At 39.2% G+C, this 6,310-nt stretch overlaps 1 non-coding gene across 1 annotated transcript; it reads right to left on the reverse strand.

The window, feature by feature from the left end:
• Positions 1–266: 266 nt before the first annotated feature.
• LOC128281855 (small nucleolar RNA R71) lies at positions 267–373 on the reverse strand. The gene has a single exon (XR_008272133.1). It is a non-coding gene; the product is annotated as a small nucleolar RNA R71 (small nucleolar RNA).
• Between the last annotated feature and the right edge of the window lie 5,937 nt (positions 374–6,310).

Here is a 6,310-nt window from a genome sequence, read left to right on the forward strand (position 1 = left end):
TGTTCTAGATGCTTCAGACAGTGGGCCAATTTAGTGGAATGTCTACAGAAGATCCTCATCTTCATTTAAGACTATTTATAGAGGTGAGCGACTCTTTCAAATTAGTTGGAGTTTTTGACGATGCATTACGATTGAAGCTATTCCCGTACTCACTAAGGGACAGAGCTCGAGCCTGGTTGAATTCATTACCACCAAACTCAATTTCTACATGGCAAGAGTTAGCTGAAAGATTTCTCATGAAGTATTTCTCGCCTAGTAAGAATGCTAAGTTGAGGAACGAGATCACTGCTTTCCAACAAATGGATGATGAATCCTTGTATGAGGTATGAGAACGATACAAAGAACTACTAAGGAAATGCCCTCATCACGGAATCCCACACTGCATCCAACTTGAGACATTTTATAATGGTCTCAATGCTCACACGAGGATGGTAGTGGACGCTTCGGCTAACGGTGCTATCCTTTCTAAGTCTTATAATGAGAATTACGAAATCATCGAGAGGATCACCAGTAATAATTATCAATGGCTGACCAATCGAGCCGCGTCAGGAAAACGAGTCACTGGAATACATGAAGTGGTTGCTCTCACTTCACTTGCATCTCAGGTATCTTCAATATCCTCAATGCTTAAGAATCTTACCGCTAATGGGTCTAATAGTTTGGCAACCCAACCACCTCACCAATTTGAGATTATAGCTTGTATTTATTATGGGGAAGGACATTTGTTCGAAGAATGTCCATCAAACATCGAATCCATATACTACATGGGTAACCAGAACCAAAATCGAGGAAGGTAAGGACTGCAATCCAACTTTTACAACCCATCGTGGTGAAACCATCCGAATTTTTCCTGGAGTAACCAAGGGGCTGGAACTATTAACAACTACGCTCAACCTAGACCGACTCAGCCGCCTAGTTTTTCCCAACAAGCTCAGAAACCAGCTCAGGCCGAATCATCCAATAGCTTAGAGAATTTATTGAAGGCATACATGGCAAAAAATAATGCCACTTTAAGGAATTTGGAGAATCAAGTGGGCCAGCTGGCTACTGAACTCAGGAACCGACCACAAGGTGCTTTACCTAGTGATATGGAGAATCCGAGAAATCCGGGGAAGGAACATTGTAAAGCGTTGACATTGAGGAGCGGAAAGACAGTAGAGCCCAACACTATCGAAGCTGAAAAGGAGCCAGCTGATGCTTAAGACTCAGAGGAAGTTCAACCAAGTGTTGAAATTCCAGTTACACATGAACCAGAATCTGCAAAAACCGACAAGGTAATTCTAGAACCAGCTAATTCTAATCAACTAACAGCTCCATTAGATGCAGAATTGCCGCAAAAAATGAATCAACTAGTTCTAGTAAAGAAACCTCTACCACCCTACCCTCAAAGACTTCAAAAGCAGAAGCAGGAAATCCAATTCAATAAATTCCTAGACGTACTCAAGCAACTTCATATCAACATCCTGTTGTTTGAAGCACTTGAACAAATGCCGAATTACATCAAGTTTATGAAGGATATCCTGTCCAAAAAACCAAGACTTGGAGAATTTGAGATGGTAGTTCTGACGAAGGAATGCAGCGCATATCTTCAAGACAAACTACCCCCAAAGTTGAAGGATCCTAGAAGTTTTACCATACCTTGCAACATTGGAGCAACATATTGTGGTAAGGCATTATATGACTTAGGTGCGAGTATTAACTTGATGCCTATGTCAATATTTAGAAAGTTGGGGATAGGTGAAGTTAGACCTACTACGGTTACACTTCAACTAGCAGATCGATCCTTAGCACATCCAGAAGGAAAAATTGAGGACGTATTTGTACGTGCAGATAAATTTATTTTTCCTGCTGATTTTGTTATCCTAGACTTTGAAGCAGACAAAAAAGTACCGATTATCCTAGGAAGATCGTTCTTAGCAACCGGAAGGACCCTTATAGATGTGCAGAAGGGCAAGCTTACGATGTGTGTTTAAGATGATCAGGTAACATTTAATGTTTTTAAGTCTATGCAATTTCCTGACACAATTGATGATTGTTCTGTAGTATCCGATTTAGAGGATTTAATAGTGGAAAAGGAGCTCAACTATGTTGAATATCCATTGGAACAAATTCTGACATCAAATCCTCCAAATGATGAAGAGGAGGATGTTAGAAGATAATAAAAGGTGGTTTAATCCGCAATCCCACTTTGAATCTTTGGAGTTAGAGAAAAGGAAGTATGCCTAACCAAAAGCGTCGATCGAGGAGCCACCTAAGTTAGAACCGAAGGTACTACCCTCACATTTGAAATATGTTTATTTAGGTAACGCTTTTACTTTGCCTGTGATTGTTTCAGCAGAATTAACTACTGAGCAAGAAGAGAAACTCATCTTGGTGTTGAAACAATTCAAGAAGGCTATCGGATGGACCATAACCGATATCCGTGGTATTAGTCCATCTGTATGCATGCACAAGATTATCCTAGAAAATGGTAAAAAAGGGACGATTGATGGACAACGAAGACTGAACCCCATTATGAAGGATATGGTGAATAAGGAGATTATCAAGTGGTTAGATGCTGGTATCATTTATCCCATCTCAGAAAGTTCGTGGGTAAGTCTGATCCAGTGCGTGCCAAATAAGGGAGGTATCACAGTTGTAAAAAATGAGAACAACGAGTTGATACCAACTAGAACAGTTACGAGATAGAGGATTTGCATCGATTACTGGAAGCTGAACAAGGTGACTAGGAAAGATCACTTTCCTTTGCCGTTCTTGGACCAGAAGCTGGATAGACTCGCGGGGCGAGACTATTACTGTTTTCTCGATGGGTACTCGGGGTATAATCAGATTATAGTAGCACCGAAAGATCAGCACAAAACAACGTTCACCTGCTCATACAGTACAATTGCATTTAGACGCATGCCATTTGATTTATGTAACGCACCTACTACATTTCAAAGATGTATGATGTTTATTTTACTGACATGGTTGAAAAGTACTTGGAAGTTTTTATGGATGACTTTTCAGTGTTCGGAGATACTTACGATGATTGCTTAGCCAATCTAGCTAAGGTACTAAGACGATGCGAAGAAACAAACCTAGTACTTAACTGGGAAAAGTGCCATTTCATGGTATGATAAGGGATTTTTCTAGGGCATCGGATAACGAGACATGGAATCGAGGTAGATAAAGCAAAGGTAGATGTTTTCGAGAAACTCTCACCTCCAACATCTGTAAAGGGTGTTAGGAGCTTCTTGGGTCACGCTGGGTTTTATCGAAGATTTATCAAAGATTTCTCCAAAGTTGTTAAACCTTTATGCAAATTATTGGAGAAGGACACGACATTCAAGTTCGATGATAAATGCTTAAAGGCTTTTAAGGATTTGAAGAGTCGATTTGTTACGGCACCCATAATTGTCACACCAGACTGGGATCTACCATTTGAATTAATGTGTGACGTAAGCGATTTCACGATAGGAGCTATCATGGGCCAAGGAAGGAATAAAGTTTTTCATCCCATCTACTATGCAAGCCAGACTCTTACAGGAGCTCAACTGAACTATACGGTAACAGAAAAAGAGTTACTTGCTATTGTATTTGCTTTTAACAAGTTTCGATCTTACCTTGTAGGTACCAAAGTAACTATTTATACGAACCACTCGGCAATCAAGTACTTACTTGCCAAGAAAGATGCTAAACTGAGACTAATTCGGTGGGTACTTTTACTACAAGAGTTTGATCTAGAAATTCAAGATCGAAAGGGAGTAGAAAACCAAGTAGCAGATCACTTGTCCAGATTAGAGCCTCAAGAAGGGAATTCTCCTATTATACCAATTCAAGAAACATTTCCAAAAGAACACATACTGAAGGTAAGTCATGTCCATAGTACCCATTGGTTTGCTGATATTGCTAACTATTTAGCTTGTGGTTTGATGCCAATTGATAAGACTTATCAAAAAAGGAGGAAGTTTCTTCACGATGTTAAGTACTATTTCTGGGAAGAGCCATATTTGTTTAAAAAAATGTGCAGATCAGATGATCAGGAGATGTGTGGCAGAAGATTAAGTACAAAAGATTTTATACCATTGTCACTCAGCTCTGAGTGGGGGACACTTCGGAGGTACTCGTACAGCGGCCAAAGTATTGCAAGCCGGATTCTTTTGGCCAACACTATTCAAGGATGCATACACGTACGTAAAGAGTTGTGACCGATGTGAAAGGGTTGGAAATATCACCAACAGAAATGAGATGCCTCAAACAAATATCATTGAGGTAGAATTGTTCGATGTATGGGGTATTGACCTTCTTGGTCCTTTCCCTCCGTATTTTGGTCACAAGTATATATTGGTAGCAGTAGACTATGTGTCCAAGTGGGTCGAAGCTGAAGCTTATCCGAAAAACTATGCTAGGGTTGTAATTAAGTTCTTGCAGAAACACGTGTTCACAAGGTTTGAAACCCCAAGAGCTATCATTAGTGATGAAGGGTCCCATTTCGTGAACAAGGGGTTAAGATGGTTATTAGACAAGCACGGAGTGAATCACAAGGTTGCTACAGCTTACCATCCACATATGAATGGGAAAGCTGAACTGGCAAATAAGGAAATCAAAGGCATACTTGAGAAGGTAGTCTTCCCAAACCGACGTGATTGGTCCAAAAGGTTGGATGATGCTTTATGGGCTTACAGAATAGCATACAAGACACCTCTAGGGATGTCACTGATCGCGTGATTCGTAACAAGTAATAAATATTTATAATGAAGATCAAACCTAGACTAACTATTATCACGAGAAAAGGCAAGCGCACCTATCGAACAATAGTATAGTAATGGCAAGACCGGGATATCGTACCCAAGGGAACCAAAAGTACTAGTAATAACTATCTTTTTATTATCTAGCCTAAGAAATAAAAGGGTTTGTTTATTAAACTAATTATCTAAACTAATTAACTAATTTAATTAAAGCAAAGAGAAAATTTAGAAAAAGACTTGAAGAAATGCAATTGATAAAGATGACACCCAAGCAGGAATCCACCTAGATTTCACTTGTTATCTGACTCTGAACCGGACGATTTATTCACTTGACTTCATTCGTAGAGATCCCTAAGTTAAGTTATTATCCCTATTCAAGACTAATAACGTCTAATCCCTAGATTGAATAACCGATACTTTTCTCTAATTAACACTCTAGGGTTGCATTAACTCGATCTATGGATCCCCTTATTAGGTTTCACCCTAATCCGAAAAAATCTCATAACCCTATTTCTAGGCATTCGATCAACTCCTCTTAATTATGCCAAATCTACTCTTAGGCAGGGTTTATTCCTCCTCTGCATAAGCAAATCAAATCATGAATTAATACCCGGAATATTAACTCAAGCATTAATAACACATAATTAAGAACAAATCAAGTATTTATCATACAGTTCAGATAATAATAACAAGATCCATCATAGGTTTTAACCCCCTTAGGTATCTAAGGGATTTAGTTCATAATAAAATAAGAGTACATCTCAAAAGTATGAAAATAACAAAATATAAAGAAAACTCTAAAACCCCTAAAGGAATTCTGAGAGAGATCTTTAGTCTTGGAGTAGCTCCGGCTTTTGAGATGGATCGTCTGGCTTTCTTCAAGTAATTCCTGGCGTGTGGTTCTGTATTCCAAAAAAGTTCTGGAAAAAGCCGCCTTTCTTCTAGGTCACACTTAGGGTGTTTATATAGACTTTAGATTGGCTTTCTTCCTCCCTAAGTACCCTTTTTCCGTGTAAAATACAACTCTTTGAAAAAGGGACACGCTCGTGTTCCACGACCGTGTGACGTGATTACTAGGCCGTGTTCGATCCGTTGAATTGCACACGGCCGTGTGTGCTCAATGGCCAGGTCGTGTGAATCGTGAAAACCTTGGTCAACACCCCCGAAGGCCACGGGCCTGTGAGATGCCCATGTGACAAGGCTTAGGTCGTGTCATCTTCTCGATTTGGTCCATTTTGTCCCTTTTTAGCTCGTTTTTTGCTCCTTTCGATTCTTGGCGCTCTCTTGAGTACAAAACATGAAATAACCGGATTAAGTGCACCAAAATCCATAAATCTAGTAGTAAACATCCATAAATATTCTAAGTATTTGGGGTATAGATATGTATAATTTGGCGTTTATCAAATACCCCCAAACTTAAGCATTTGCTTGTCCTTAAGCAAAATTCTCATTTAGTGCTAGAATTCATTCCTCTCAATCACATAATCATTACTGATAATGTTACAAGTTATTCCACAGAAAATCATACAGTGAGAATTCAACTATAGGGGCATTAAAAACCTCAAACAATCTAAATCGAA

Source organism: Gossypium arboreum, chromosome 1 (genome assembly GCF_025698485.1).
Source record: "Gossypium arboreum isolate Shixiya-1 chromosome 1, ASM2569848v2, whole genome shotgun sequence".
Lineage (NCBI taxonomy): Eukaryota > Viridiplantae > Streptophyta > Magnoliopsida > Malvales > Malvaceae > Gossypium > Gossypium arboreum.